General features: G+C 37.2%; 1 pseudogene; it reads right to left on the bottom strand.

The window, feature by feature from the left end:
- Positions 1–3,765: 3,765 nt before the first annotated feature.
- LOC112297444 (U2 spliceosomal RNA) lies at positions 3,766–3,898 on the bottom strand (annotated as a pseudogene).
- Between the last annotated feature and the right edge of the window lie 4,756 nt (positions 3,899–8,654).

Here is an 8,654-nt window from a genome sequence, read left to right as displayed (position 1 = left end):
GTCTAAAGTAACATTGACATTGAGATAGTACATGGAAATACTTTAAATGGCCGTGGTAATGTCTGGGTAACTACAGAGCTGCAAGCTTTGTGTTTCTAGAACGAACTGTTTCTGGCAGAAGCCAAGGCTGCTGGAGAAGACGTTTATGTGATGGGTCAGAGCGTGTTTGTTCATCTTCCCAAGACTAGGTAGAGAATTCATAAACTGGGTAGGGAGAAAGAGTGGCCAAATGTTTCTGTGCAGGACTGCCTAAGAACCTACCGCCCATGAGAAGTTTTGCATTTAATCCTGATGGCATAGAAACATTATGCACAGACTGAGTAAGAAAAGAATGTTTTAGTGAATATTAGGGTGGACCAATGGCCAGGGAGCAGATGACAAGTAAGATTTCCCAGAAGAAAGGTAACTCTTAAGAACCAGGTGCATCCTAGTTGTTCCTTAGTGTTAGGCAAACTCCTTGTATCTCCTAACATGACCCCTAGAAAAAGGGGGTTCAGAGATAAATGACTGTAAATTGACTGATTCTAATGATCTCACCCATTGGAGAAAAAACATACTAAACTTACAGAGATTAAGTTTCTGACAATAAGAGTTTTATTATAGATAAGCAAAGATGTTTCATATAACAATATCAAAGAAAAGACAGCTCTTTTTTAAAAGGTTTTTAAGCAATGACCACATCCATGTATTCATGTTTAAAAAATGGTTTCTTCCCCTTGACATCACAGAAGCTCAAAATATAAATTAAATGACAAAACAAAATGAGATTTCTTCCACACTCAAGTGTGTGGCTTGGGATTTTTACCCGCAACTTCATAACAAGGCTACCATGAGGCCTCAGGGACTAAGAGGAAGCGGCAATGGAAACACAAACTTTTTCTGAAATATTTTAATTTTTTACAAGGAAAATATGTTAATATAGTATTTGTATAAATAGAATTATTTTATGGTTCTTAATATATGGGTTTTTCGGGGGGGTTGTTCTCTAGCTTAATATACTAATTTAAATATACATGGTCATCTTTTAGGTAAACAGTAACTTTGCTGCTTTGTAACCTCTCTGCCTTTTTGACTTCCATATAACAGTGGGGATACGTGTGTGCTATAAAGCCTGTGCCACCCGTTCTACATGACATGGGTAAAAACTTTCTTATTCTCTCCCTCACCCTTGTGTCCTATTCTGGGGAAACCTGAAAAGGAGTAAAATTAGCTAACTAGCTAACGACATTTCTTTGACAATTAGCTCTTGGGCACCGACTATGTGTCAGGCATCATTCCAGGCACTAAGGATGGACAGAGCAACGAAGAGAACCAAGTCCCCACACTGGCGGAGCTTGTATTCTAGTAGGGAGATTCCGACAATAAACAGACACAGGTGAGAAGAGATACAGAGGAAAATGAAAGGCTGAAGGTGAAGGGTGTTTGGAAATGTGCCATTTTAAGCAACTTAATGAGGTGTTTCTCATCAGGAGACATTTGAACAGAATCCTGAAAGAAATGAGTAAATGCTGTAGTCAGACTCCAAAGATAATCTGTGGATCAGCAATATGGATCCCACTTCATCCTCTTGGATCCCTCACTCTGGGGAAGCCAGCTCCTAGGTTGTGAGTATAATCAGGGAGTCCTGCAGACAGACATGTGTAAGAAGTCTCTGAGGCCTGCCTCAGAATCGACTTGTCAACCCTGTGATCAGCCTTAGGCATAAGTCCAATTCCCGTAAAGCTTCAGACAATTGCAATCCTGGCCAGCATTTTAAATCTCAACCACAGGAAAGGCTTGAACCAGAACCACCTAATGAAGCTACTTCTGAATCCTGATCCAAGGAGATGTGAGGTAACAACATTTGTTTCTTTACATCATTACATAATGGAGTAATATGTTGCCAAGCAAAAGGTAATGAATATAACAAGCTTTCTGGGGAGAAAGCACTCCAGCAAGAGGGAGCAGTTCCTGAAAAGGTCTTGAGGCAAGAGCCTGCACAATTATTCTAGAAATAGCAAGGGTAGAGGCATAGTGTTGAGTGGGGGATGAAGTCAGAGAGGTGACCATATAGGTCTTACAGGCTATGGTAAGGATTGTGGCCTTTACTTAAATGAGACAATGAGTCTCAGGAAGCTTTGGAGGCAAGTGGGGACATGGTTCTTTGCAACATTTCATTTATGACACTGGCTTCTGTGTGGATTATAGAGGATAGAACAGACCAGCGATTTTCAATTGGTGTATGGTGGCAGACACACTGGAGCGCTGCAAGAATTTTTAAAACATGCACTACCTAACTATTCAGTCAGGGACACTGACCTCTTTTTCCTTAGGTTGTCAGATAAACAAATGACAACAGCAGTTGTGGATGTGAGTGAATTAAAATTATACCTGATTTCTTTGTCAGATCGGCAGAAAACATATTTTTTGGTGTGCCACAGAATTGTAGTAGTTTATGTGTGCCATGAGATGGTAGAAAGGCTGAAAATCGCGGGAACAGACTACAGGGGGAGAGCAGAAGGAGGAGGACAGCAGCCTTGTTTCCTGACTTTCTAGTCCTTGAGTGTTGTCTGGTGAGTTTTCAGCCCCCACTGTCCCTTGGCTTCCATGCACTCACTGATCCGAACTGATTTATTTCTTACATGAGAGGTATTTTAGGTTTGCAATCCGACAATTAAACAATTAAACAACAATACAGTGTAATTAAATTTCTATTTCTTTAAGCAAATTATTATATGAGTAAAATTTAATCTGGGTAAGAGATTATGTGGTCATCTCTTGAAAGAAGTATCATAGATGCTAAAGTCCTTACAAGAAACATTTAGGTTGGAAATGAATCTATAGTCAATTACATATTTCACTTGTGAATTTAGGCATAGACATTTCAAAATATGTTTTTTATTCTGAGATTATTATTTTATGTGTAGATACCAATTCTCCTAGTTGATGTTTTATATGACTGGCTTTTATGGTTTGACATCCTTTTTATTTGACTCAAAATTAAATTGTATATAAGTAATTCTTAATTTTTGGTTGATCAAACTACATTAAATGGTATTTTCATAAGCCAAACTTTATGTATAGTATTATTCTTTATAAATTACTAATTGAGAATTAGTCACCCTGGCTGGTGTGGCTCAGTGGATTGAGCACTGGCCTGTGGACTGAAAAGTTGCCAGTATGATTCCCAGTCAGGACACATGCCTGGGTTGCGGGCCAGGTCCCCAGGTGGGGGCGTGTGAGAGGCAACTGATCGCTGCTTGTCTCCTACATCATGCTTCCTCTCTTTCTCCTTCTTTCCCCTTCTCTCTAAAAATAAATAAATAAAATCTTAAAAATAATAATCAATGAGGTGTTATGATTAAAATCTACTGTTTCTTTGAATATTAAGTTATAAAAATTGAGGAAGAAATATATATTCTCTTTGAATAAAAACCTTGATTTGTTGGTCAATCTATCTACTTAACTTGGTTATTAATTTTTCTACGAGCTTTCTATGTTCCTTATGTGCATAACGATCTTTGACTTTTAGGAGTATTATTAATGTGAGGAGTGTTGAAAATACCCTCTTGTATCTTGCTGGCATTTACTTTATGTGCAGCTGCATTGACTAATGCTAAAATATTTCAGCAGACAATTCAGCAATAAATCTTCAAAAGCCTGAGAAAGTCTGGAGAGGTTTTCAGTGGGCCTGAAGCCTGGCATATCATAGGGTAGGGTTTTGAATTATAAAACTGTTTGCATAAGTTCAGTGTCTTTAGGATTATTATATTTATGCCACAGGAGATTGTGTTTACTCTATCTAGCTCTCATCTACCTGAAATTAAAGACTAAAAATGTGCCTCAAGTAGACATTTTAATATGAAACTGATAGGAACGGATACTACACTTGATCTTAGCCAAAAGGCGGAGAAGCGATCAAGCAGACATTTTAATAAAGAGAAGATCTTTACCCATTAAGAGGGAGGGAACTGTGTTTTAAAAAGTGTTTTTGTTTTGTTTTGTCTTACATTTTTTGTGTTATGTATTTCGGTGAGTATTTTAGGTAACATAGCTAAACAAAAAACTCACGATTTAATGTTAAAAACAGAAAACTCTCTAGATATGCAACCAAGAAGTATTTTAATACAAGGATTTAAATGCTTTGCAAAATTGTTGTAAGTGGTAAACCAGCAGTTTCTAGTTCTGGGTTCCTGTAATGACTCCAAGAAAACGATAAAACTGACCAACTGGGGCATCAAACGTCACCACAGTTGTTCCAGGCTAGGTCTCCAGACACAAGAACATTGCAGAATGGACATCTGAAGCTGGCCACCAGGGATTAGAGGGCAGGGCAAGTTGTGGCTGCTGCTACTATTCCTTGAAAATGAACAGTGGCGCAGGGGCCATGCCAATCTAGTCTGTATCGTTCCAGTTTTAGTATACGTGCTGCCAGAGACATTGAAATTAAGAATAATCTGACAGTAACCAGAGAGAGGTGGGAGGAGATAATGGCGGTGGGAGGGAAGGGTTTTCAGGAACAACTACAAAGGACTCATGGACAAAGCCAAGGCACAGGGTGATGGGGAGGGGTTGAAATCAGGGGAAGGAGGGAGGGATGGCTGGCATGGGGGGGTAGTAAATGCAGACAACTGTACTTGAACAACAATAAAACAATTAAAAAAAATGAACAGTGGCAACTACTACAGGGAATCCTTAATCTTGCTAGCCAGTGGTGAGAGCCAGAATTCACAGGATCACCTCCGCCACATGGACACTTTCTGTTTTGTGAAAATGCATCTAATTGGTAGGATTTGAGCTACTTGAAAGTCCGGAAAATGTAAGTTTTGGCTTTTCAACCTCTTCAAATAGAAGATGGATGGAATAAAGGCTGAGAAAATTTCTAAGTATCTACTATTGCAGCTTAAAAATATATTTTAGAACAAATTACAAAGAATACCATGATACATTATCAAAGTTATTTTAAATTAATGACAGGCAAAGATAGAGAATTCAGTTCTGATGTGTAGCAACTGGCATATAATTAGAGGTCAATACACATTTCTGCAATAATTTAGTTTATAAATTGTTAGAAAATAAAGGAGCTAAGTGTCATGAATAAAAATAGCTCATTTTTACATTCAATTATAATTTTAATGATTTCAGAAAACTCATGCTTCTTGAAGCATAGAAGAGGTATTTAAAAATATTTAAGTGAATAGAATGCTAAAAACGTAATTTCAAGTGAATATATATAACGTGTTAAAATGTCATCACAAAAGTAAAGCAAAATATTTGATTACAATGCACATGTTGATGAATTTTTCTTAAGATGTTAAGCAAATGGAGAATGTTTGAAAAAATAAAATTAAAATAAATGTAAGGATGTATAAAATGAAGCTCTGTGATAATTTCAGTGCTATTTTGGGATATTTTCCTCATGGTTGTTCTTTTAAGTGTTTTTTAAAATTATGGGATATCCTACATTACAGTTTTTATCCTGTATTTTTCACATAGTAACATAGGTAAGCATTTTTCGTATATTAAAATTATACAAAATGAACAAATAAAGAGCTGTGCAGTAATTCTTTATATGCACAAAACAAAACTCATTTGTACTTGTCACCTATTTGAGCTTATTGTAATTTTTCACACTATAAAAAATGTTCTCTCATGAACATTTATTTTATCTAAATCTTTTAATAGAATTACTAAACATTTCTCACAAATTCATTTCTAACGATTTTTTTCTTCTAACACTTGTAAAAGCTATGCTTTCTTTACATTTAAAAATTTCATGTATACTGATTAAATTATCCATCACCCATATTACTAAAATTTATTCAATTAAATTAATTATGAGATAGAGAAAAGATAGAATTTAAAGAAATATGTTGGTTTAAGGTCTGAAATGAAAGAAGTCAAGGATTTGATATTTGGGAATCGGAATGGAAAGGATAATTGTTTGAAAATTGTTGAAGTTTTTCACGGAACTGAGATATGTAGGATTGTTTTTGGATTATTAGGATATTAAAGCATTAGCTCTGTAGACAAATGCTAAATTCTGTCTGATTTCGATTGTGTCAGGCAACAACGTTCTCACCTCAGGTAAAAATGTCAAACTTTCAAATGACAAATTTACTCTAATGTTCACCTTTGTCCTGGCGTATGGAAAGCATTGCCTTTTGTAATATTATGTCTTTCAAATATATATTGGAAATGTGCAAATAAATAGCCAGCGTGTATGTGTGTGTGTGTTACATAAGCAGTTCTACCTGCCCAGTTATTTCAAGATTAAATATAATTTTAGGTTGTTTACTTAAATAGTAACTAAATAATTATAACCCTTGCATAATGATTTATGATTGAGGATTCACAAACAGCTTTACAACAGCTACTTTCTTAATCTTTGCAACTTGATCAGAGGGCTTAACTAAGTAACTCTAAGCATTTTTGATTTATAATGGAGAAGATGAAATAGGCGAGTGAGATTATTTATTTGTGATGGATATTGACTGAGCTGGGAATGAAGCCAGGACTCTGGGGTGTTGTTCATTCTCCAGTCTTACATCTTGGTTATAGAATCTAGTGATTAATTATTTTAATTGAGTTACAATAAAATTACCTGACATTCTGTCCTACAGTCCTACAACCAATGAGGTTAACAGTGGCACCTCCAATATACTTTATATTGAGGGCTTTCTGAATCTAAACTAAATGTATTAAATTAAAACACTAAATGCCAATTGATACGACTTGTCCTCCGAATCTTCTACAAGGCTTTTACCTCTTCTTACCAGGGATGCGTAAGAAGCCATCTAGGCCTAAATTTCTCATCGAGGTTTTCTACCCTCTTTGTTTTCTTGAGGAAAATCTCCTTATCATTTATGAGCTTGAGAGATAATCTTGTCACTGCTGTGAGTCTGTGCCATAAAATGTTGAATTGTCAAGGCAGACTTGAATGAATACAAAATCTTACCCAACACCAAACTTTTCTAATATTTAGCTAACTGTGTAGGCAAGCAACAAACTCCGTGCGGACAGTCTACTGCACACTCCTTGTTCTTTTCTTCTCCCAGGCTGTCGTTCCGTCCCGCCTCAGTCTGGCACCCTTGGGCAGCACTTCCGATCCAGACCTACGACCAAATTCTGCCTTTCCCAAATGCCCTGTTCTTGCAGTTGCCCTCTGACACTCCTCACTGTGTTCAGAGGATTCTGATTACTTTTTATCAAAATTGGCTACTTTCCTGTGGAAGGGCACATATAAATTCCCTGGTGGAAGCAACTCTTTCATTTCTACAGGCCCTTTGCACCCATTTTCCTTCTTCCTTTGTAGGTTCTTTAGTATCCCTAATTCCTGAATCTTTGCACCTTGTCAGTATTCATGTCACAGAATAAAAATTACTCAATGTTTTTTAGCAGAAAGGAATTCAATACCAGAATTAAGGTGCTTGCAAATTGTGCTGGAAAAGTTAGAGGTCAAGAAACGCTACCGCCATCTAGTGGTCAGGAAAGTACCAAACCCCTACCCACTTCACAGCTGCCCCTCACCCACAGGTATCTCACTGGCGTGGACAGACATGCTACCCTAACATATGGAACGTCTGCTGCATGCGGCTTATCAGCCTGCTCCTCTAAGTAACAAAAAATGGTCTCTACTTCTACCATTGTCTGAACTCGAATGTGTGCATCTTGATGGTAGAAGCTAATCTCATGAAGAAAAGTAGTTGAAAGGACGATCGGAAAGTATAGCCATTAGCCACACAGCCCCTGGGATATGGGGGTGGGAGCATAAAATAAGAAGAAAGTGGAACATTTCCTTGCGTGCCAGATGACAATACCTAACACATGTCTTTATCACACTTCCCCAGTTTGAGAACTCATCTCATAACTTCCCTCTCCCAAGCCTACACCTGACCTGATAACATTCTTTCCGCCTCCTCTCATCATTGTTCTCTCCTGTCTCCTCAGTAACTCACACACTTTAGGACGCGGCCGTTAGCCATTCATCATTTTTAAAATGAATAGAATCGATTAATAGTTTGACTGCTGGTGAAACATTCGCAGTATTACGGAGGCTTTCTGGACTCATGAACAATTCTCTATCGTGAATTTCAGGCCCCATGGCCAGTCAACCTGGGAAATGCATTCATTGGTAAGATTTTGGAGCCTCTCACTGTAGGTCGGCCACAACACCTGCCCTCTTTGCCCCAGTCCCAAGAGCTAGCCTCAAGCCATTGTAGCGTAATATAAATCAATTTCTTAGTTGTGTGATCATGAAATTAGAGCAGTATTTTTTACCCTAAAAATCATAATACACAAAATAAAAGGAATTCATTCTTCCAATATTTCCGGAAGACTAGAATGTGTTATTGTTTATAATGATACAATAGAACTATCAATTTCCAAAGTGACCAAAAAATTAAAAATAGTTTGGAGTCAGTGTGCAAAAACTATTTTTCCTGGCCCTTTCTATGTTTTAGTCAGTAGGAACAATTTTAGAATTGCATCCCTTCAAAACCCCAAAATGAATAACTGAGAAAACCATTTAAAATTTCATATTTGGAACTTGATACTTATGAGATAGAACTCTCACATGGAATAAAAATATTTGAACATGTCCCTAACATTGAACGTCTCGTGATAATTGTACTCTCAAATTTCTTACCATTGTGCCCGTGCCCACCCTTCGATCT

The sequence above is a fragment of the Desmodus rotundus genome, chromosome 11 (assembly GCF_022682495.2).
Source record: "Desmodus rotundus isolate HL8 chromosome 11, HLdesRot8A.1, whole genome shotgun sequence".
Classification (NCBI taxonomy): domain Eukaryota; kingdom Metazoa; phylum Chordata; class Mammalia; order Chiroptera; family Phyllostomidae; genus Desmodus; species Desmodus rotundus.
Note: the sequence above shows the minus strand (reverse complement) of the source record. Positions and strands in the feature narration are given on the sequence as shown.